This window comes from Protopterus annectens, chromosome 8.part1, assembly GCF_019279795.1.
Source record: "Protopterus annectens isolate FY-2018-M chromosome 8.part1, PAN1.0, whole genome shotgun sequence".
NCBI classification, from domain to species: Eukaryota; Metazoa; Chordata; order Ceratodontiformes; family Protopteridae; genus Protopterus; species Protopterus annectens.
The window spans coordinates 230,587,162-230,613,968 of record NC_056742.1 but is presented as its reverse complement, the minus strand read 5'-3'; positions in this window follow the sequence as shown (position 1 = coordinate 230,613,968).

Sequence of the window (26,807 nt, the reverse complement as noted above, 5' to 3'; positions counted from 1 at the left end):
AAGAAGGTAACTGATATTCTACAGAGGCAGAGGGGGAAGACACATACATTGCTTAGGAGATCTAATGCAGCAAGGATCATAATGATACTACCAAAAATATTTCACCTACTCTGCAACATACAAATTCACAATGGTGACAAATGGCTACAGAAAATGCCAAAAGACATAGATGACTGCATCAAGTAAGGCAAATGAAAAAGAGTGAAAGAGGCAAACATGAGAATGATTAGGAAAATGGGAGTGATAGCAGCTCCCATTTATCCCAACATATGCACTGGCACATAACATCATTCACTAGATATGCACATATGAGAAGGAATTTAAGCAAAAGAGAGCATGGGAGAGGGAGACATGGAGAAGCATGAGATTGCACGCTGGGTGCTGTCATCAATTCCCCTAGTGATGTGGACATCCTCCAAGAGGGTTTCACCCAAACAAATGACTTGTGTCAGAAACATGGCCTCAAACTGAATGCCAAAAAATGCATCATCATCCCTTCTGTGGAGAATGACATCCCCACAAATTATCACATTGATAATAAGGCACTAAGCACGCAATCAGTCGTGAGGGACCTGGGCACCCAGATTGATAGCAAACTGACTTTTGACCACCATATTGCTTCCATTGTATGGAAAGGTTTCTACATGGCCCACCTCATTAGTAAGGGTATCTCATCCAGGGACAAGATGGTCATAACATCCGTGTATTATAACCTTATAAGACCCATTATTGAGTACATTGTCCCTTTCTACCTCACAAAGCACATACAGCAGGTGGAGAGACTACAGGGGTTCCTCACCCAGAGAATCCAGGGTCTCAAACATCTACCCTACACAGACAGGCTAAAAACCCTTTCCCTCTACTCAGTCTCCTATAGACTCCTCAGAGGTGACCTCTGTCTGGCGTACAAAGCAATCTCAGACTCCCGCCCTGATGGAACTATTGCATATCCGCAAATCAAGCTCCAATCAAGTAACCTGCACGTGCGACCTCAACCTGGTCTGTAACACCGATAGGACTTGGTGGGACAGATTTGTGTCCCAGAGACTCTCCCTTTTCTGGAATAGACTCCCTCTCCACATAAAGCAGAGTACCTCATTAAACCTTTTTAAGTGCAACTTGGATAACTGGATGACAAATAGAAAATACACCCCTGGGATTCCCCCTGTGTCCCTGCTTGACAGTGTCATAAGGGGCTGACTTGTCGGAACATGGGCTAACTTCTTGGCTAGGCTTGTAAGGGCCACAGGACCAATAGCCTAGTAACTTCCTATGATCCTATGATGCTAAAGGGCATGAATGAAGCATCAGAAAAAGAACAAGGATGCATAAAATTGGATGAAGGGATCCTCAAAACATATGGGAGTAGAATATGGAGGTAAAGCCAGAAATGAAAAATGAAGAAATCTGCAGGAGAAGTGAAATAATTTGAGAAAATTTTGGTATGGTGAGAAAAGGATGACAGGGAAAAATTTTTAAAAAAATGAAGGAGTTAATACAGGAATACAGAATACCAGAGATCCAATGGCAGAAATGGCACTAAGGAAGACCTGGAAAAAGAATACAGAGATGGCAAAATGACGAAGGGGCAGGTGGAAAGAGGGTTAAAGGCAATAGGATGGTACCCTGGAGGAATGGGAGAGCGAAGAGAAGCAAAGGATCAAACATTTCTATGAAGTGTTAAGGGAAAGATGGGGCAACGTCAAAGAAGAAAGAATAAAAAAGAATTGGGGAAGAGAGGAAATATGGAAGGGAGTTTCAGGATGCTGGAAGAAAATAATTCAGGCAATGAAGTACATGCAGATAGTAAAAGAGCTGGAGATCCAAGCTTGGAATATGGCAGAGATTGTATCTAATCCCCATGAGACTGGCAAAGGAAGGCAGAGCAGACGATAGCATATGCTTTGTCAGGAGGAAAAAGCAAGAATGATACTTATGCCTAGGACTGTGGGTGGGCATAAGAAGTCTGGAAGCAGGCACAGATGATTGAAGGAGACATATTTCAATAGGAAACAGACCATACTTGTGAATTCTGCATATGCCATATAAGGAAAGAGGACAGCATCTGAAAAGAAAGAGAAATTAACATTATCAGACTGCTGAGTACTGAAGTTAAAACCATCAACACTCCAAACTGGAATGAGATAAAAACAATATGGGAGCAAGAATTATGCAAGAGGATCCCAGAAGTGGATATAAGATGGCAGACACTGACGAGAATGAGAAATGGAGGGGGAGGGGAAAGGAAAAGGCAATGTAAAGAGATAATAGAATACTACAAGAGTGAAAATCATATAAGGAGAAAAGACAGGGAGAGCCTAAAGGGAAACCTGGAGGGGTGGCTAAGAGAGGAAATGAAGCAGACAATCATTGGTGAAATATGTCACACAAAGCATAAGGTCTGCACGTGAATGTAATGTACTGCATGGAGTTAACTTAAAATATGAAATATAAGCATCAGTTTTGGGCTGTGTCTGATGGAAAAGAAAAGGTGGATTGCAATTACAGATATAAATGAAAATGAGCAAGCTACTTTTGATGATAAGTTACACCATGCATGAGGACTACACTACAAAGGTGATGTGGGATTGTCTTTTGCGGAATAAAGTTTGACTATAACAGAAAAAGGTCTCAACATTATTTTATTATTATCCATAATACTAATATGGTGTGCTAGTGACCTCAGCTCAGCATGATCATAAACTTTATGAATCATGGGTAAGTACATATATAATTTATTTATTTATTTATATTTGTTAACTAGAGTAGAGCACAAATCTACAGGGTCCTTTTTCGCACTCAGCCTAGGAGCACTACCTGGTTAATTGACTTGATCAGAGTCTTACAATAGGAAACTGTGGATAAGAGAATCAAATCCGGGACCACAGGAAGCAGCTTGTGAACATCAGATAGCTTTAATACTCTATAGCATACTGAAATGTTCACGAGAATTTTATATGTTATGACATGTAGCAGCAAACAAAATGGCAAATGCTAAATATGCTGTCTTGTAGTATGCAACACACTTTTAATTTGGCTATCAGTTATGCTTTCATGCAGTATGCAAAATTATTTTACTAAAGCTATTTTCAATTATTTTATGCATCATAAACAGCAATACTGAAGGGGTTTGTAGAGAGTAAAAAGTCGCATGGAATTTGTTCTTTTGCACTAAAACTTTATGAATCACATCTCTCAGTTTTCCCTTGTGTATTCCAGTGTATAAGTGTCATGCAGTAATATCTTTTAATCAGAGACCTGTGAAATTACTGTTAAGGGTGCCTGCCATATTTCAGTCTGACACCATGGCTGAGCTGCAATTGCTTTTCCTCCCATGAGTATTATATTGATGATTTGTAGACAGATGCCATCAGTTTTTGTAGCATTTGAACATTTTAAAAATAAAACAGCAAAACAAGGCTTCAGGATGGCAAGGGCTTCATGTCTGTGTGTCACAAAGCTCTCCTTACAAATAGATAGTTGCTGTATCTTTGATCATGAATTTCATAAGTTTACCATCCTGCTTATGCGAGCTACCTCAAATAACTTACTTTGAAATCTATGTACACTGCAAAAAACTGTTTTATGCATAATATTACTTTCTTGTACATTAAATGCATAAGGTATCAAATGTGGAAAAAAATTGCAGAAAATCATTATAGTTGAAACTCTCATTTTGGGATGTGATTGTAGAAGTTTACACTTTGAGAATGCATTCATAAAGCTCATGGAATAAGGCAGAATAGTTTAGTGCATTAGGCCACTTCCCTTCTCAGTCTTCACCTTTCGCACTTCGTTCATCTGAAAGACTACTAGTTCAAACTCTCAAATCCAGCAACACAGCCGGTGAATCTCTATTTGCTAACTCTGTTGGCAAAACTTGGAATTCTCTTCCTGCTCATCTTACATCTGAACTCTCTCTACCTCAATTCAAGAAAAGTCTGATTCAGTACTTTAAAAAACGATGGTGATGTCCTTGTCCTTGTCCTAATCCAGACTAACACTAACCATCACTTGTGTGCACATGGAGGACTTCTGCCTACACTTTATTGTTTCTTAACTTATAAATCCTATGATCTCCTTCGATCTACTAACTGGTTAGCCTACTAGGCATTCAGTACCCTATCATTCTTAAAAACACTGTCTAGAATTTTCCATCTGAGTAAAAATTTAATAATTTGTTTGTGTATCTGTTTTTGTGTTTGTTTAAATCTGTGTAAAAATACTTTTATTTGTGTTTTATTTTGTATTTTAAACTGTAAAAATGTAACAGTTTGTTGAATGTCTTTTTGGAGCTTTTCTCCCCTGGCCTCCACTGAAAATGGACATGTATCCAGTCAGACTATCCTGGTAAACAAATGTAAAATAAATAAATAAAATAAAGATGTAAAATAACAAAGAAACAGTCCCCCGGATTTACTAATCTTCCATGCAGGACTAGCTTAGTCCTGCACGGAATCAGACATTTAGGGCAGCACACCATGCATATTGATGAGGCATGCTGCCTGAGCTCCTAATTTTACATGGAGTGTGTAAGAGTGCAAGGGGCGTGTCTGAGAGAAGAGCTCTCAGAATATACATGCCCCTGCAATGAAGAACAGCAGAAAGGGCTAAGAAATGAGCGACACCACTCATAGGTGTCCGCATATCCCAACCAACATTCACCCTCGTGTACAACAGCAAGTAATTACAGAGAAAATGAACAAACCTTTTTTTTTTTTTTTATTTTAAAATCAAATTAAAGCTAACCGTAGGTGAGCCGGTGTGCCCATTGCATAGCTAAGGTTAATTCAGCTTAAATGGCTGAAGAGGATAAAAAGGAAGATATATGCAACAGAAGCAGTATAGCAATAATGTAGTGGGCAGAGCATTTGCTGTATGAGTAGGCATTCCTGGTTCAAGTCCCACTGCAGCACATTCCATTTGCAGCAATTTAGAAGCTAACTCTCTGTAAGCATCATTAGCCAGAGTTTAGCAGTGCTTATCCTCATGCAAACCTGCTTACAACTGCTCAAAAATGCCTTAATCACTCTGCATCCAATGACCTGTATTCTGCCCAGCAACAAAACAAACAGCATTGCAGGTCTTGAACCCAGGACCCTATACACAATAGTTACAGTAGGTAACCACCAAGTAATTCACAGCAGTACAGAAGAATGAGGTATCAGCAAACAAGTCCTTACTATAGTAAAATCAAACTGAACCTGTGAAATGAATCAGTATACAGTCGTATGTTCCATAACCCACTACATAACATAAATATGTGAATTGGAGTACAGCAGTAAGCCCAGAAGTGAGGTGCAATTGTAATAGAGTGTTGAAGTCCCCAATAAAACACAAGGACCCCATACAGTGTATCTACACATGAATCATGGATACCAGGCATACATATAAGATGCAATGAGTAATAAATCAATGCCAATAATGCAAAGTCTAATGTAAGCAATGCTAAGCATTGCACAGGCCAGCTTAGGATGTTTAAGCAGTGTGTCGGCCAGCTAACTCAATGTGCCCAGTGTTATATCCCTTTAAACAATGCCAACCTTAGGTAAGCAGGTTTGCCCATAGCTTAGCCTTATCAAAACCGGCCAGTCATGAAAAAGTGCGGGAAATCGGCCCTACTTAAACCCAAAAGGTGGGAATACATCTCATAACTGGTTGTAGCTCCCCTTGCAGGCACCATGTCAGGAAGGGGAGATGGTGTCTGCTTTCGGGCACAGCGGTGGTGCATCCAGGAGTCCAGAGTCATAGCAGGACTCCTTATCAAAGACTATGAGCAGAGACTGCTGCAGGGCCAGTACCAGGGTTCCCAATATAAGGTGGAAGCCTGGGACCATCTCACCTGTGACCTCACCAGTGCCACTGGCATACCCCTGAACTGGTGAGCAGGTCAGGCATCACTATGCCGAACTGAAGTGGCATAAAGGGAACCTCTTGGAGCAGTGGATCCAAGAGGCTAAAATGGCAGGGGATGTCCCAGCTGTGTGTAAGTATCACCCCACTATGTCTGTAATAATTGCCAGCTCATGTATATCATGGATAGGTATGGTTAAATTTTCCTCTTATGTCCTCCACTGCTGCAGTCGAGTGGGCCATAAACCAGGAGGCCCATGGAAGTCACCTGAAGAGGTTGCGATGTGAGGCAGGTCAGTAATACTCTAACATGTACTGTCATAGGAAATAAATCTAAAGGTATTAGTAAATTAATTGCCTGTATAAAACCTGTATTGATTAAGGCAAGTACTGCATACACCGGAGAATATGGCAGGAAGAGACTCGTATAGTATGTATGTAAATAAAAGTGTAATAGCCTGACAATAAAGGTCTAACTGTTGGACTGCATGTGTATACTCTGGTATCATATGATAATGTAGATTTGCATTCATGTAATAGTACTGTTGTATTAAGCACTGTTACCCACACCGTGCACCATAAATAGAATTTGTAGGAATGCCTGTATATGACTGGTGTAATACCCAGAGGCTATTTAGTACAACTGAGAGACACATAGACAGAAAACAGGGAAACAGCCAACAACAAAACCCAAATAGCACATGCAACTGAGATGTGAACTGTTGTATTTTTAGCATACACAGCCATGGTTTGAAACCTGCCAGTGGTAGTAGTCTGCATACAGAATCATGATGTATACTCTTGAAAGGTGGTTACACCGAGGCGCTGGAGAATAAAGAGTTTGCTTTTGGATTTGACTTTGGTTCCTGTTTTTCGATTCCTGACTTCTGAAGATTTTGCTGTTTTGGTATTGTTTTGGATCAGAGTTGGTTCTATCTATGCATACAGAATCATACCCACAACTGTACAGATATGTCCGGAATATCCAGTAAAGTGGCTCATATCTGTTGCCTGTCAACCTTTACTCCTGGGAAATCAGTGGGATGATCCCAGTCATATAGGTAGCAAACAGGAAATACAACTGATTGACACACATCTTTGAGAACAAAGCTGGCACACTAGGAACTCCCCCAAACCTTATAAGACTAAGAAGCCATGTATGTCCCATTTACACCCCCATCTTGTCAAGCTTTGGCCAGAGTGTGTACAGTAACAAAGTGAGATGTATGTGCATAATAGTAATGTGGAATCTGGCACTGTGTGTGGCAACATTCGGGTAGTGCTAACAAGCATTTCTCCCACAGGTCTTTCAGATACCAACACTGTGCCCAGAAATACAAGAATGATACCCTGTACTGGTACTGTTTACATTGGTATTGTATGGCATTGTGACTGATGCAGTTGCTCTGAATAATGAGGTATTACTCATCACTGTCACCCACACTGTCCTACAAAATATAACTGTCTACGAAATCTGTATAAGAGTGTTGTAATAAAAGGTCAGAATGTAAAAGCACAGGAGAATTATAAGACAGAAAGCAAATAGGAAATATACAGTAATATCTATATAGCACACAAAAATGTGATGGACAGTGTTTAAGTTGTAGCAGACACAGCCATGGTCTGAATCCTGGGAGTGGAAGTAGGCTGCATACAGAATCATACCCCACAAATGTACAGATGAGACCAGAATGTCCAGTATATTGGCCCATATCTGCTACATGTCCCCCTGTTGCCCTGGTAAGTCTGTGGGATCATTCCAGATGTTTAGCCAGCAAACAGGGAATACAAGTGATTGTCCAACATCTATGTGAACAAACCTGTCACTGGAGCAACTTCCAAAACTGTTAGGAGAGTAATAAGTCAAGTATGTCCTATCTACACCCCGTGTTGTCAAACTGTGACCAGAGTGTGTACAGTAACAGAGTGAGATGTATGTGCACAGTACTAATGTGTAATCTGTAACTTTGTGTGGCAACATTCAGGTAGTGCTAACAAACATTGCTCCCACAGGTACGTCGGATACGAACACTGTGCTGAGAAATACAAAACATTATACCCTGTACTGGTACTGTTTAGTCTGGTATTGTAGGGAATTGTGAGTGTTTCAGTTTCTCTGAATAATAAAGCACACTGATCACTGTCACCCACACTGTGCTACATAACATAACTGTGTAGGAAAGCATTTATATGTGTGTGTCAAGTAACTAAAGGTTGAAGAGGGCAATATTCTAGATATGTCCTGGTACACCTGCATGTGGTCAACACATGGCCAGAGTCTGTGCAGAAAGAGCTGGATAGCTATATGCACATTAACCCGGAATCTGGGAGTATGTGTAGAAACAATCAGTGTTAACATACATTCCCTCTACAGGTATACCAGGTAAGAGGTGTATACTGCAGGTAAAACCAGTTAATGTATAATGATGACAACAGCCATATCACTGTCCAAACTAAGGGTATAGGGTAGTGTAGTAAGACAAGTAAGGTACAGATAACAGCACTGACTAGGAAAGTAATGTGGACTACTGGAATATACTAGTTGTTAATTGACAACTTTCTCCCCCCCCCCACCATATCTCCAACAATAAACAACATACCCACCCCAACCAGTATGTAATGACTCCAATGTTCTGATAATGCCATATTGTTTGATAAATATTTTAATTGTTCCCATGCATGTGCTATATTGAATTATTCCAACATTGGTGGCATGGTGCCATCAATGTACCTGCATGCTGTTCTTAATACCACTGTGGTCCCATATATGCTTGTTTTCTGTTTGCTATGCAACTGTTCCATATCTGGTGTCTGGGTTAATGGGAATATCTATGCATACTGTTATACCTAACCCTGGAATGTGTTGACTATTACTAACCCACATATGATGATAAACTCTAAACACTATAGCACGTTTGGGAAGGCTGTCCCACCTCAGGTGGCCATGGCACCGGGCACCAGCATGTCTGGGGCCCAACCCAGGACCTCCCTGTCCATAGGTCCTGCACCATCTTTGGGTGGAACCTCTTCAGGGGATGGGGCTCACCTCCCCATGAGAGCAGGCATGGAGAGGAACCTGTCACCCATTGCTAGGTCCAGGTTGTGGTGTGTGTCAAGCTCAACCAACAGCTTGGTAATCTGCTATGCCAGCTTGAGGGCCATGTGTCGTGACTAGTGGGTCAGGCTGGCTCTGTGACTCAGCCCCCAGTACAGCCACAGTCGGGGCTGTGAAGGTGCAGTGGTGACTGCCCATGGGTGGGGACCTCAGTCTCACTGTTTCCACTAGGGGGCTCATGGGCTTCTGATTTCTCAACACCCCTCCCCATCAAGGTGTTTACCCCCCCACGTGTCACATACTGCCCCTGTATGCATCTTGTTTGTCTTGTCTGTTAACCTACCCAACCTACCTCCCCAAATATACCTACTATCCCTCCCCAACATCCCACTCTCACCTGATTAACAAAAAAAAGGGCAATCTGTTCCCCCCCCAAAAAATCTCGCCCCATACATAGCTGTCCATTTCACACATGTGTCCAGTGGACACAAGTAATCAGGTCTAATTGGCATCACAACTTATTATTTTTGTCCTCACCTCTCTCCCAGGGGTTTGAGTGTCCACATCTACCTCCAAATTCAGTGTATATGCACAGCTGTTGCTGTAGAAGAAATAGGCAGCTATGGACCTTCCCCACACCCTTCCTGCACATCCCTAGCTATTTTCCCTACTGTATTTCCCTCTTTGTGGCCCTTTTCCCCACTTTCCTATCAACCCCTTTTCTTTTCTTTTAAAGAAATTAGCATGGGGTTAAGCAGCAGTAAGCACTTTTAAGCAACAGTAAGTGGGTTTAGGCCTGTTTGTGCGTGGGTAAGCAATGCCTACACAGGTTAAGCAATTTAGAAGCTAACTGAATATAAGAAACAGTAACCGGAAGTTAGCAGTGCTTACCTCCATGCAAACCCGCTTACAACTGCTCAAAAGTGCCTTAATCACTCTGTATCCAACTGCCCTTGTTCTGCCCAGCAACAAAATAAACAGCTTCAGCAAGGTTTGAACCCAGGACCCTGCACCCCATAGCCAAAGTAATTTACCACTAAGCCATGTCAGAAAAGCATAACACTGAGGTTTATACAAACATATCATCCAGCCCAGTCATTCAACAGTACAGGGAATGTATTCCAACATCTAGATGTATATGTGTGTGTGTGTGTGTGTGTGTGTGTGTGTGTGTGTGTGTGTGTGTGTGTGTGTGTGTGTGTATTAATATCTAAACAGATATAACATATCTATATATGTGTATATATATATATATATATATATATATATATATATATATATATATATATATATAGATATATATATATATATATATATATATATACATATTTATATATATATATATCTATATATATATATATATATATAGATATATATAGATATATATATATAGATATAGATATATATATATTTATATATATATAGATACATATGTGTGTATATATATATATATATATATATATATATATATATATATATATATATATATATATATATATATATATATATATATATATATATATATATATATATATGAATATTAACATGTATACATACAAATCCATACATCTATAGATATATATGTCTACATCTATATGTATCTATATATGTATATATATATCTATATATATATATATATATATATATATATATATATATATATATATATATATATCTACAGCAAGTGATATATATGTAAGTATATATATATATATATATATATATATATATAGGTATATATGGACATACATCTGTAGATAACAATGGGAACATAACAAAAGCATATATGTCCACATGCACTGTTAATGGGGTTGAGAGGCCCCAATCAACATACATGTACGAAAAGGTAAACCCCCCCAACAGCCAAATGCATCTGCCTTGCAATACACTACCAACTGTTGGAGATCCCATAACCAGGCCCAGACACGACATGGGCACAAGATGTTTACAGTGCTCCATCCCACCTGTATGATGCCAGGCTGCTATCAGTAACATATCATGCAATACAGTCTGGCTCCCATAGGGAATGTACAATGTGGAAGCTATCAACATCCCTAGGATACATATACACAGACACATATTTGCAGATGCAGATACGGATATGCATATATATGTATACATATAAATATATAGATATATATGTAACTACACATACAGACACAGAGATATGTATAGTAAGATACATATGTAGAAGGTGCACACAATATGGAACAGCCACTATGCCTACAGTTACCACCCTGGCAAATGGACACTGTATGAGCCATCCATACAAATGACAATCATTGCCTGCAACATGTACCCACAGAGAGGTTGAAGGATATAACACCACACACAGGTTTGCATACATAGGGAAACTTGATTTGTGTACTATTAAAGTTGTATATGACATATCACATAGCTGTTTAGACACTGACATCCATATAAACAGAGTAATGCAACTGTGAAACAGTTATACTAATACAGTAGTTCGGAAAAGTTTACAAATTTTCCTGTCCAGGCTGAGGCCATCCAGTAGTACAATAGTAAAGACTGACTGGGCCACAGGATACTAAACAATCAACAGTACGTAATGCAGATGTATAGTTCAGAAGCCTTTATCTATACTCTGTACACAGTCCCTAGGGGGTATAGAACTCAGCTGACACAATGGGATGAACTGTTACATAACAGGGCATAACTGGCACCATCACAAGAACTGTTAGACAGAACAGTCTGTATGGCAGGAGGCGGTAGGCCTGCATGTACCCAAGGTAGATTTATGGTAATGTAGATCCAGATACCTTAAGGCAGCATAGACATGGTGTGTGTGAGTGGTCACATCTGCTTTTATCATGTACGCCACTGGCTACTGACAGACATCCTAAGGACATCATAGGACAGTACCACTGCTAGCACGTAATGCTCCTGTGGACTACAGCAGAGATATTGGCCAATATATGTGGACAGTCTGACAAACTCTGGACAGTCCAGACGTATACACAGAACCCCTTAGTGCAAGTCATGTGGACCAAGCCTAACAATGTGGATGCTAACAGCCATGTAGATGGGTATAACACGTAACTACTGGTACACATTTGCCCCATAGGTTATGCATTCACACACTCCTGTCTGTCCTGACACATGATAACCACTGGTATGGAGGTGCCATGGCCACATACTAGCTACTAGACATTGACATACATCTGTACGGCATCCCACTGTTCTGTCTGATCTACATGACTGTTATGGTGGCCAGGTAGAAGTACATCTAGCAAGTATCTGGACATGACATCTCACTGGGTAAGTACAATAAGCTGCTAGGCATGTAACAATGAACTGTGCAGGCTACAGGCAAACTGGCTTAACACTGGCCTACACTTCCTATGGGGGAATGCACATGTACCAGCATATATAGCAGGCTCTACAGGCATGTCACAGCACAGAGTATGATACACCTGTGTGAAAGTGCATAACCGCAACCAATGGGAACACAGCCACAGCAACATATGGTAAGCTAGCGTAATATTACAGTATATGGACTATCTGTGCAACACCATCCTCATATGTGCCACTCACACACTAACCCTACATATACTTGGCCGCTCCACAGTGTTGTTTGAAGCCTGTCTGTGGTATGGGACATGTGTGTGTATGGCCCTACAAACATATACGCCGATAGGGTAACAATCAGTAGAGCAGCATGTAACATCAGATAGAACAGGACCAGGAACAATGACATCTACCACAGTCTGTACACAGGCCAAAGTACATATGAACAATACACACAGTGTCAACAATCACCATGAGTACACAGACCTCAATACTGCACAAACAACCACAGAATGTCCAGGTTATATCATAAATTGTAACCCCTACTACACATAACATGTGTAGCAGTCTGATATCTCACTGGCTTGTTATCAGATATGACAACACTAATTATGGTGTGCAGCACATATGCACCTCTTACTACATGACATATATACAAAGGGTGACAGAGTTGTTGCTGGAGGCACATACACAGGGACAATATTGACATGTTGCTGTGATACCCACATACATTTACTGTTGTAACAGGGTTTGTTGCTACGTATGTCCTATGAGGGATATAAAGTCAGTAACTCTCATGGCTGTCAACATCTACAAACTGCAATCCTCACACTACCTTCTGCAGTTTACAGCAGCTGCTCTTTGGGTAACAAATGAAACAAAAGGCACCACACACTTCCCAGTCTGCAGAAGACCCTACAGATGGGGGTTTCCTCATAAACATAGCACTGACATGGCAGCTATAAAAACATGTAGGACAGCCATATCCACACACACCCTGTTACATCAACATTATTCCAAATGCAGAATAGCAGCACTTACAGTCTGTAGTCGGGTCAGGCACATCACCCTCCTGTGTGTTACCCTGTTTCCACAGTGTATGTTGTTAGAGGTAGATCCCCAATCCATCTGAGATGCTGTTTGCCAAACAATGGATCGAGTTCCTGCTCACAGTCAATGTAAAGGCCCAACACCAACATGATGTTCCTAGATATTGAAGTGTGTTTCCATGCAGTTGGCTATGGGAATGTTACCACAGCTATTCCACATACAGTCAGCTAGAGGAGGGCTATAATTCGTGCAGAGGCCATCAGCTGATCGTGAGCAACACTTAAAATACACATATTGCTGCCTAAGTACAGCAGGTGTAAGTCTCCACATCCACCAGGTAGGGAGTGAGAGAGGCAGACAGAGGCAAAGAATAGTCAGGGAGGTGTGGGAGAATAAAACATAAGCATGTTTGTGTCACACACCTACCAGTACAGGGTATTGAACCCCTGATAACTATGTAGTGCTGTATTTTTAAGTGTGCACACTACTACAGGACATCATGAAAGTGCTGAAAATTGGGCTAAAAAAATCAAATTTTCTGATTTCAAAATCAGATTTTTTAGCCCAATTTTCAGCCCTTTCATGATGTCCTGTAGTAGTGTGCACACTTAAAAATACAGCTCTGAATAAATCGTTGAGATACATTTTATGGTGTGGTGCATCTCTCATCTCTTAGTTATTGTTGTGATTTTGCTGTGCAAGCTTAAACGGAACATTCTTCTGCCTTTTTGAACTATGTAGTGCTATCACGTGTCTATGCAGTTATTGGATGCGCCACATAGGTCACATGTTGAGGAGCCCTCAAAACATATATTTGATGGTGAGTGACATTTGCAACAGGGATTTGGTAGCTATATGGTAGGTATAGTACACGTGCCTGTCCGCATGAACAGATGCCAGCTTCAACACAGCCACACTGTCACAGGGATACACACACATTGACACACTTGGCAGGACCAGGAATACAAATCATCAATAGTGGGCCTGACACAACACATTACAGTGTGGGTATCACATGCACCACAGGGGTCATACGGAGGTTATATGGCCAAAGGGTATGTGGAAGTGTCTGACATCAGACAGCATGATTCAGCATGCCAGTGGGGGTTGTAGTGAGTGTGAATGTAGTCATACGCATCATACAACACACACACACACAGACACAGGGTGCCAGTGCTGACATGCATGGGTGCATTGCTGCATGGGTGTGTTGTGGTCGACTGTGCAAGATGGCTATACAAGGCTAGGTGATGGGTATACCTTGGCATCAGGCCACATTACAATGGTCTTTATTGTGGCTCAGGAGTGTAGTGTCTGGATCTGACCACACAGGTGGTTATTGTATTCACCATCTAGTCACTTGGGTGACTATTGCATGTGGTCAATGCTGTGCATTGCTTGCCATGCATGTGTTCCTTAGTCCATGACATGGATGGTGTCTGGGATGCCCACACCTCCCATATGCATGTACTGTGACATGTGGAACTGTACCTGGGGTGTCTGGCCCATGTTGTGTACTGATTGTTATCATCAGATGTGCCAGTCCTGGCCTAATGTGGTGGGAACTGTTAATGGATGGCAGGTTGACCCAGCACCTACATTGATAGCATGATACTGGTATTCTCTGGTGTCAGTGGCATCTGTCCATACAGGGTGTGTTTTCAGGCATGGTATGTCCTTTGTGGGTCACATTTGAAGGCACCACAGGTGTTGCAGGTGTCCAGTGGGGAACATGGGGAAGGTGCACTGTCAGCATGTACATACCTATTGGATGGATGGTTGGGGTACCATGCCCACTGTAGCCTACTGCAATCACACCATGGTTACTATCAACATAGCGGCTGTTACCTAGGCAAGTGTGTGTGTGTGTGTGTGTGTGTGTATGATACATGGGTTGAGAGTGTTATCTAGGTAATACTAGGATTGCTCACTTTGTTCGCCTGGCCTTGATGTCAAATGTAGGGGTATGGATATGCACCCCAGCCTCTCAGCTATTTCACATATGTTATCCCTGTATGGTGGACATTGTGATATATACTAGGACCACCATATAAAAGATTTGCAAAACCCACTCAGTTCTCTCTCTCTCACACACACACACACACACACACACACACACACACACACACACACACACACACACACACACACGCACACCTGTCATGTCTGGGATTAGAATGCCTACCTAACTAGTTTATTGCACTACAGCAGTACACAGTTATAGGAGGCACCACAGAGATTACTAGAGCATTTCTTCCCCAAAGGTGTATTTCACAGTGAATGACATCAGCAGGATTGCCAAAGTAGGGCATTTGACGAGTAGGGAGTGTGGCTAGCCTAAAGTGCATTGCTCTCTACACAGACATAGAAACACACACAAGACACTCACAACTGCCATGGGTGGGGATAGAACCCCTACCAGAGTTCTACATTACACTACAGCATGAAGCAGCTATAGGACACACCATGGGGATAACTGGAGTCATCTTTCCCCAAAGGTGTATTTCACAGTGAATGACATCAGCAGGATTGCCAAAGTAGAGCATTTGAATTGTAGGGAGTGTGACTAGCCAAAAAAGCATTGCTCTCTACACAGACAGAGACAGACAAACACAAACACAGTTGCCAAGTCTGGGATTAGATCTCCTATCTATTTTATCACACTACAGCAGTGCATAGTTATAGGACGCACCATGGAGATTACTGGGCTACAACTTTCCTAAAGGTGTATTTCAAGGTGGATGACAGCAGCCTTGCCAAAGTAGGGCATTTGAATTGTAGAGAGTGTTACTAGCCTAAAAAGCATTGCTCTCTACACAGACACAGTTGCTAAGTCTGGGATTAGAACTCCTACCAAACTATTTTATCTCAGTACAGTAGTATGCAGTTACATGATGCACCAAGGAGATTACTGGGCTACAACCTTCTCAAAAGTGTATTTCAGGGTTGATGACATCAGCAGCCTTGCCAAAGTAGGGCATTTGAATAGTAGGGAGTGTGACTAGCCTAAAAAGGCATTGCTTTCTACACAGACAGAGACAGACATACCGTTGCCAAGTATGGGATTAGAACTCCTACCTAATTATTTTATCACACTACAGCAGTATGCAGTTATAGGACACGCCCTGGAGATTAGTGGGCTACAACTTTGCCAAAGGTGTATTTCACGGTGGATGACATTAGCAGTCTTGCCAAAGTAGGGCATTTGAATTGTAGGGAGTGTGACTAGCTTAAAAAGCATTGCCCTCTATACAAACAGAGACAGACTCAGACAGTTGCCAAGGCTGGGATTAGAACTCCTCCCTAACTACTTTATCACACTACAGCAGTGCACAGTTATAGGATATGCCATGGAGTTTACTGGGCTGCAACCTTCCCAGGGTTGTATTTCAGGGTGGATGACATCAGCAGCCTTGCCAAATTAGGGCATTTGAACCGTAGGGAGTGTGACTAGCCTAAAAGGCATTGCTCTCTACACAGACAGAGACAGACACACACACACACACACACACACACACACACACACACACACACACACACACACACACACACTTGCCAAGTCTGGGATTAGAAGTCCTACCTAACTATTTTATCACACTACCGCAGCATACAGTTATAGGACATGCCACAAAGATTACTGGGCTGCAACCTTCTCAAAGCTGTATTTCACAGTAGATGACCTCAGCAAGTTTGTCATAGTAGGACCATGGGGAGGCAAGTGTGTGTGTGCAAGGGACATAATACATTCATCTAGAGGTTGACACACCACATGTGGGCGCACACAGGGCCATATTCCACAGGTACGTGTATATGGCTGCTAGATGACTGCTTCTTTGTACAGTCTGTTGCACAGCTACCACTTGCACCACATAGTCAGTACTGCTGACATATACCGTTGGCTAGTATCTACAGTGAGTGACATCTGAGTCTCATGTGGTTGTAGCCATTTGGATGTGTGCTGGGTAGGACAGGCCTGGATAGCTCCTTGTCACAGTCACTCTCTTCCACACATCTATGCACTTCTACTTTTGGCTTATTATAGTGTGTTGTCCTTGGATATATGTCTGTATTCCTATCCACTGTGTGCGCAAAGCATGAGTGGTGCATACTGAGGAGTGTCTGCACTAACATTTGCAACTGCCAGATATGTCTAGTCCACTGTTGTTTGCAGACATGGGCTTCATGTGTGTAAGTGTGTGAGCATGCTCAGTATGCCCTTCTGTACTGCATATGTGGATTGATTCCAGGTAGTCTGTACTCCAGTGCAGACCTTTGTGTTGTACACCTACAGGTTGCAAACTGTTTCTGCAAGGTATCTGTCAATCATTTGGCAATATGGGGACAAAGTGTGCAGGGGATAGTGTGTACTGTAGGTGACTGTGTCTGTGCTGCTTCAGCTATATGGTACTGCTGTTGGCAGAGATATTCAGACATGGGTACTGTTATACACTGTGATGATTCCTGTCCTCATGTACTGTCAGGTGGACATTCCTGCTCACAGTGATGTCTTGGGGGACAAGAGTGACTGCAGCTGTGTGCGGTATTGTGGGCAGATGCCTACATATTCATGGTAGGCTATGACATCCTGGAGGGTGTGATGCAGACACACTTGCTGCTGGGTTCGTGTATTCAGTTCAGCACTTTGGTACAGTTCTGGCAGGGGATCCCATACATGTACACCCAGCAACATGACAGTATAGCCTTATATTGCCATGGCAATGCCTCAGAGCTAAACAGATTCGCACAGGTTACCCAGAGGCAGGGGCCATGAGACAGGACATTACCCCTATTGAGGTGTACAGGCAGGTATGTAGGCACCCATTTATGTGTTTACATCCAGGGACAGTGTGTGCACACAGCTTTGTGTCAGACCTTGCACATTCCATGCTGGCCATGCCCCCCACTCTCAGTTATTCTCTCCTATTCCTTACATTATGCATACATTTTCTGATACTTTCCCTATGGTTTTCATCCCATCACAGCTGTGTGTTGGTGTTGGTCAACAGTTCATGCAGCGGGGCATGGTGGACATGTCACTGTGGCTTGTCCACATGGCCTTGCATATGGCATATGTGAAGTGTGTTGTGTTGTTAATTGGGTGGCCATGACATAACATGTATTGACAGTACATGTGAGACACAGGCCCTTGGCAGACACCTGTGGGCCATTGGCTGTTGATGCGGGCCAGATGTGGCAGGCCATTGCATTCTGTCTGTCCTACAGTCTCAGACCACCATACAGTATATTCCCCTAGAGTGACAGGGTAGGTGTGCTAGGTGTTCATGCCAATACCTTCTATTAGTTCTGATTGGTGGTGTGGATGCTGGTAGGGTGCTACCTACAGCTGGCAACACACCTGCATGGGACATCTGCACTGCATGCTGCATTCTTTTGCTATTGCTATATACAGCTGGGGTCATATTGTACCCATTCCCCACAGCAGGGGTACAACCAGGGCGGTACCTGTGGGTGGTGTTTGCGTGAGCTGGGTGCATGTGTTCTATGGACACTACTTGCGACACACAGATATGCATTGGGCATTCCAGTTATGCTTGCATGTGCAGGTGCATCAGCTGTTTCCCACTACATCAGTCCTACCTCCTTTGTGATCTCCGAGTGTTTGGGCAGACAACACCGGTATCCCCTACTACAGGACCAGATAATGTGATGCATACCTGTTTGTACTATTCCAAGGGTGTGCCCATTTCACAGTGACACTATATACTGTATGTCTGGGGTACTTTCCCCTGTGTGCTGCTTGTATATCTAGCCCAACAGCCATGCCATGTCAGTCTTTCAGATGGTGTCACATATTACTACCATACATTTGCAATGGCTTACTGCTAGCTTGTGTTATACTGGTGGGTATTGTGTTTGACACTGCAGTTGTGAGAACTTGTCCCTGTCATCAGCGTTAGTGGGCAATAGCCACCAGGTCTTACCTCAACATGCATACATACCAACCACTCTCACACAATATGAAACACACACATACCTGCATATTGTGTAGATGCTACCTATCCTGCTACCTTGGCCACCTCCTGCTACCTTGGCCACCTCTGTGCATGTGTGCTCCACTGGTATTATACCTACACATACCTGTTCCTACATTTCTACATAGGGTTGTGGGGGGGGGCACACCTGGCTGTTATGGCGTGTGTACATCGGATTGGGGGGCACACCAGACCTAACTGTTTCTACATTCTAACACAGGATTGGGGGTGGGACACCTGACTATTTCTACATTTCTTCACAGGATTGGGGGGGCACACCAGACCGTTACTACATAAATGGGTAAGGTTGGTGGGAGCACACTTGACTGTTTCTACATTTCTACACAGGATGGGGGGGCACACCTTTTTCTATATTTCTTCACAGGATTGGGGGGGCACACTAGACTGTTTCTACATTTCTACACAGGATTGAGGGGCACACCTGACTGTTATCACATTTCTACGTAGGATGGGGGGGGGCACACCAGACACTTGTACATATTTGCTATGACTATCAGATACTCCATTTCATTCTGTATTCTAACCTATCATACTGACTAGAGGCATATCAGTGTATACAGGTATTAGCTTTGATTGACCTACATATTAGTTTCTGACTTTCTACCCTTCAGTACTAACATCCCACTGCCTGACCTGCTGTAGTCTGTCTGTGTAGGCCTGGGGGGGGGGGTTACCCATTTGCATCATTCAGAGGCCATAGCACAGCCTTTGTCTGTGTTTGTCTACACCTGTCCTGCTGGCTGTGACTGTTGCTGGGTAAGTGATCCTCCCTGACTGGCATGTGTCAGTCACTTACATTATGGGTGTCCCATTACTGAGGGTGGTGCATATAGTACACTCCCTACACATGGTTGAGCACAGGTAGTGTCATGTTTGGCATCCCTTTTACTGTATGTGAGAGTCAGAGAGAGGTATTTTTACCTGGGTCCCTCCTGTGTCAGTGTATGTGCCATGTGTTGCCTCTTCGCCAAGGTCAGGGCATACTGGGCACATCTCCTTCTGCCTACTGGGGCAAGATCAGGTTGTTCCTCCTCCGAGTCACTCTGTGCCTGTGCAGGCCTTGGCAATGGTGGGGGGCTGTGTGGCCCTGCTCCATGCTATTCCTGCTGCAGCTGTTTCCACAGGATCATATTGTGGAGCATGGCACATACAATGTCAACTTGGGTACATGTGCCTGGTGAGTACTGCAAGGCTCTACCAGATGTGTCCAGGCACTGGACCCATGACTTGAGCATCCCAAACACATGCTCTATTATAATCCTGGTCTGTGCGTGTGCCTCATTATGGAGTTCTTGTTCTGGTGTGTGTGCATTTCTGATGGGTGTCCAGTGCATATTCAGCATCCCCACTAGGTGACCGTGAGGGATGTCCCCAGTGGCACATCTCTGGTACAGTTGTGTCAGATGCCAGATGTGGGAATTGTAATAGCTTCCAGGGCAGCCAGCACACACATTCATAATTATGCCCTGGGCATCGCACATGACCTGGGAGTTGATGGAGGGGAAGCCCTTGCGGATGATGTAGACCCTACCCCGGTCACCAGGTGGTGCTTTGATGCATATGTGCGTGCAGTCTATAGCACCCACTTTCTCAGGGCATTCTGATATTTGGTGGAACAGTTGCATATTGCTGGCCAGTGCCTCACGGGTGTTGGGGAAATATACATGCTAAGCACAAGTTAAACTTCAAAAACGTATAAAAATAAAAAAATATCTGATGTAGGCCAAGCAGCTACCTGAACAAACTGAGTTAATGAACAAATTTAACGTAAAGCACTTTTCGTTTGATACTATAAACAAATCTCTTCAGACAAAAGTAGCAACTCACCCTAATTTAAAAACTTAATTAATTAGTCAATTAAATGCCAAGTTCTTTAGTCATTCAGAATTAAAGACATACTACCATCTTCTTATAGCTTGCCTAAACTATGCAATACTACTAAGAGTATAAACTGAAACAAGAGTAAATAAGAATAAAAATACTAATAAAAATAAAAGAAAGTAACATCATCATTAATGTTAAATTTTGAGAGAGTGTAAGTCTCAGAATAATGAATAAATGTGTGGTATAAAAATATATGTGTTCATGTAAATTTTATATATATATATACATACATATGCACAAAATCAAAACACTACAATATATAAAGAAATAAATAACGAGACCTGATTCAGGAACACTGGCTGAGCTATTCAAGAACCTGTATTTAGGCAGATAAGCCTCCCTTCACCTCTTTAGACTTTTAAGTTTTAGGATGCGACTAATAGAGCAGCATTCATTCAGGCCCGGGAAACTATAGGCATTTAATCTTATCTGACATATTAGCTCTAATTCTTCTAGCTTTAGGGGTGCTGAACCACCCCTAACATCCTGAAGAATTTGGTCTATCACTAAAAATTGAAAAATATGCTCAGGGCAAATTAATATATGCTTAGCCAATGCGTTCTCTGACTTTTTCTTATTGATGGCGTAAAAATGCTCGTACATCCGGTCACGGAGTCTCCTCTCCGTTTTTCCAATGTAGAAAGCGGGACAATTCTGACACTGAGCTAGATAAACAATCATTTTCGAATTACAGTTCGCCCTACATTTCAAACTGTATTGAAATTCTTGCACCTTAAATCTATTAGATTCTATTACATGTTTACAATAGTTACATGCTTGGCATTTATACATCCCAACAGTTTTAGGATGTATACGTTGGTGCTGCTCAAATAATGCCTTTAAGTTTTTACCTTTCCTATAAGTCACACCAGGCTGGTGACCCATCCTAGTGTACACATTTGGGTCACTTCTAAATAAGGCCCAATTTTTCCGAATGATGTCTTTGCAGACGTAACTATCAATGTTATAGGTAGTGATAAACATAGGACCCTGGATTTTGGGTTTAACAATGGTATTGTCTACATTAACCAAAACAGGCTCCAAGTTCCCTACTTGTTGGATCTGTGTGTGCCTAATGCCTAAAATCGGCTTATACATGCTCACCGGCATGTGTTGACATGGCATCCAGGAAGTGGTGGAGTACCCTGGATGCTGATGCCTGTGAAATCCACATCATATCCCCAGTTGGCCTTTGGAAGGTACCTGTAGCAAGTATTCTTAGGCCTACACATACCTTGGTATCCACTGGGATGGGTTCCCCTGTTAGTTCTGTGTGACAGGCATAGCCATCACAGCTCAACAATTTGCTGTAGGAGGTCCCTGTCCACCCTATAGCGCTCCACTATCTCCAGCTCATGTAGCCCCTGGTAGGTTACCCTGGGTCTGTACACTCTTCTACATCTCCTCACTGTGGGTTGGTCTGCAGCATTCACATCCTCACCACCCTCAGCCTCTTCCACAAGTTGTTGTATGATAGCTATTGCAGCCTCTATCATTTTGTTGTTTTATCTGTTAAAACTTCCCCACTTGTATACACTGATGGTGTAGAGTATGGGAAAAACCAGAGTGGAAGGTGTTTGCATAGTTTATAGTAGTGTTCTGGGCTGGGCTGGTCTGCTGCCTGTGTAATTGGCTGATTCCTATACATTTCATCTGCCAGCTATGCTAGTTCTCCTTGATTAACTTCCTACTACTGTTTCCCCTTACCATTGCCTTCCTGTTTAAGCCCAGGGGAGCACCATGCGAACACAGTGCTGAAATGTGCTATTTCCGGGTTTACCTGTTTTTTTTTAAAAACCCGGTGTGCGGTGCTCACACCCACTTAGGCAATGTAAAGAGTGCTAGGCCGACTCAGACACACCCCCTTGCTTAGCTGTGCTTAGCTAGGGGCAAACCTGAGTCACAGGGCTCCAATCCGCTTAGAGTATGCTTGACACACACCCCTATGATGTCAGCTTACTCCTAGGCTTGCACCAAGCTATTCCTGCTCCTACACTGTTGAGATACGATTAGCATATTGGGGAAAACTGGGATTCACTATCATTCCCCTCATTTGCATAGGATTGCCTGCTATTGCATAGTTACATGACTCACACTGAGCCTCCCCCCTTAGCAACCACTACTCACTGGCCATGTTGTCTTCTGCCTGCCATTTACTTTGATGGCAGAATAGTGATATTAGTTAGAATGCTTATTTTAGGTTTATTTTCTTATTTTCCCCCGATCCCGTTTACACGCCACTGCCCTACTCTTAAACTACCGAGATTAGCTAAAAAAAATGAAAGTTGTTTTTTTTTTATTTTTTAAGCTGTTTCCAATGCCATTGGCCTTATACTTGGCCATTGGCATGCCTCTTGAATGATATGCACCCTTTATTTGGAGCTGTCACGGCTCCGTTTTGGAATTTGCAGAAATGTACTCGGTTACTAACCAAGTACATTTCTGCAGATTACACTAGTCCTGCATGGCCCGTTTCCAGCTTCCTGGATTGCAAATTTACCTCATTTGCATGGATTTCTCCTGCAAATGGGGTAATTTGCATACAGGGGCTGAGTCCGTGCAGGACTAGTGCAGGAGTGCTCGTCCACACCCCTCCTGGCTGTTCCCGGATCGCACGGCAGACATATTGCCTGCTAGAGCTTCTGCACTAATCCTGCATGCCATGCAAAGCTTGCAGAATCCGGGGGAGTGTGTGTGTGTGTGTGTGTTTGTGTGTGTGTGTGTGTGTGTGTGTGTGTGTGTGTGTGTGTGTGTGTGTGTGTGTGTGTGTGTGCGCGCGCGCGCACATGCATTTGTGTGTGTGTCTGCATGTATGTGAGGCGGAGAGAGAGAGAATACAATCAGACATAGCCTTTTTCTGTCCATTACAAAACTCACTTTTTAGTTTCATTTAAAGAATTATTTTCCCATGTCTCTTGATGTTTGGTATCCTTTGAGTATTGTACAAACTAGAGAAGGAAACTGAACACCTGATCCCACAAGAAAACTATTGCACTTTTATCAGGTGATTTATCTTTTTTGTGCGTGCGCGCACTCACGTGCACACACACACACACACACACACACACACACACACACACACACAAACACTGATAACAAGTTCAAACTACAGAACAGCTAAGACAAGAGAGCAAGTCATTTTCATTCCATATTTTAACTCTGTAATAACACTGAAATTACAGTATGCTGTTCCCCAGTGGACCCCCTATCAAAACAGATATGAACTGAAATTACACAGAATACTGATAAAGATGATCAAAAGAGACAAAGGTGTGAGGCACCTAGCATAATTTGCATTACGGAACGGTATTCAACTTATCAAAGCCATTATAGGCGCATTTGTGTAACGATATCTGGGCATATAAAACTGAAAGAAGTGAGATATCAGATAACATTTTTGGCTGTAAATAAGTATAGGAGATAACAGTAGTCAATTATGTTTTATTGTCAAAGTCAAAGAAAACTTTGCCATTCAGAATTACAACACAGTGTAGCTAAACAAAATTGCAATGCTATGCTCCAAGTGCAAAAACATACATACAGATACTAAGAATAATAAAATAACATAATAAAAATAAAAGTAAAAATAGAATAAAATAACATAATGACCAGACACACTTTACATATAAACAGGATTGAGTAGCAACATGTGCAAGACATTACTGTTACATAAGATCTAAGCAGTATTTGGAATGGTCAGCATGAATATTGCATAATGTGATTTATATTACACTTCATAGTGAACTACGGTAAGGTAAGGTGTGAACCAATGTTAGAGGAAAACTCCACCCTAGAACTAAAAAGAATTATTTTATTCACTCTGTCTTTGTTTCCTGACCTATTTTAACACCTCAAAATCACAATAAGTGCTTTATTTGTAATTTTCGCCTGTTTTCCACAACATGGCTACTAATGGAGTTTATGATATTACAGTTTAATCCAGTTTTGTGATCAGGTAATAGGAACTCCCATCAACAGGCACACTTTAACTAGGTTTTCTTACATCTGAGTATCAACTGCATGAGAGCTTCATGGTGTTGATCTTGGTAATCTCTATTTTGTATAGGAAGTCACTGATGGTGTAGTTTCTAAGTGTTTACTAACACTGGTTCCTTTGTTTTGAAGGATTTCATTCTATTAAATGTTTATGCTGCTGTGGAACTGGTAAATAAAAGTTTAAGGGGGCTTTAAGGAGCTTGCTGCATGTGGGGGGGGGGGGGCAGAATGTGTGAGGAAGACAGGAGTCCTCAACAACTTAAATATCAGTGAGTCACTGGGGAAGCTACCAACTACAATAAAATCATTAGCATGAAACCGTCTGAATGAAGTGGTTAACTATAATGGCAATGTCAGAAATACTGCTTGGTACATATCTATATTAATAACCCAGGGAAATGAGTAGCCTTCCTTATTGTTACTAGTACCATAGAACAGGGCATGACTGCACAGTAGGATTGCAGGGGTGTAAGCTTCCCTGCACTTCCCAATAGCCCTATTACTTCATAAAAGAGAGAATAATTAAGTAGCAGGGGTGCTGGGGGTACAGGAACTCATGTTTGAGGATGCAGAGGACAAGACACTGCAATGCTAGAAATTTGTTTCAGACATCCAGCTGTCAGTGACACATTGCTCTTTGTAATATGCACTTCATTCCAGAGTTCAATGAGGATATTTCAGTTCATAAACTAGTAAGTTTGCACTTTTTTCATATTGTTTGTTCTAGACTTCAAAGTATTCATTGTGGCTAGAGTAAGTTCACCATTTTTGGGTATTCTGAAGTAAAATAGTAATGCTTATCATGCACATATGGTATATGCATGTTCTGTTCTTATGGTATGTTAAATAAAAGTAAAATAAGAATGGTCCACAAAGAAGGAAGTAAGGGGGTTGATGAAGGGGGAAAGATTATTAGGGAAATGGATAAAAAATAGGAATCATGACAACCGGCCTCACATTCATGCATCTACATTATGGCTAAAAGTTAGGCTGGCTATCACTTATGACAGTTTTAAATTGGGGATTTGGAGGTGCATTTTAATCAGTTTGAAGTCTGATTAAACTGTTCATTGAAAAGTAGTTTGAATGAGCCCATTTCATTAAACTAACTTAAGCATTTTATTGTCAAATGGTTATTATTTTAGTTTGTGATTTGGAAACTGTTGGTTCTGGTAAGCTGAATTCACTAACATGGGATCAGATTGTTCACTGAAAAGTAATTTGGTTGATCCCATTTCATTAAACTAAGTTAAACATTTTATTGTCAAATGATTATTTTAGTTTGTGATTTGGAAACGGTTCTGGCAAACTGAATTCACTAACGTGGCATCAGATTGTGAGTATAGAGATTCCATCAATATCTTCATGTGCTGCTTGTCCCAATGTGCTTGCTACAATGATACCCTGAACTTTAAGACTGCAGCAATGTTAAACTAGCCTTGCATTCTGAACAGAAGTCACCTTAGAGCTGGTTATATAAGACTGGGGAGCTTGAGGGATGATGGGGAGTTGAACCCACTCTGTACCCCATGAATAATTCTTGATTTGCAATGGAGTTTCCAAACATCAAAATTGTCTTTAATGTCATTTGTCTGGAAAATATAACAGTGAATCATTCTAATGAATCATGACACCACCATTTTAAC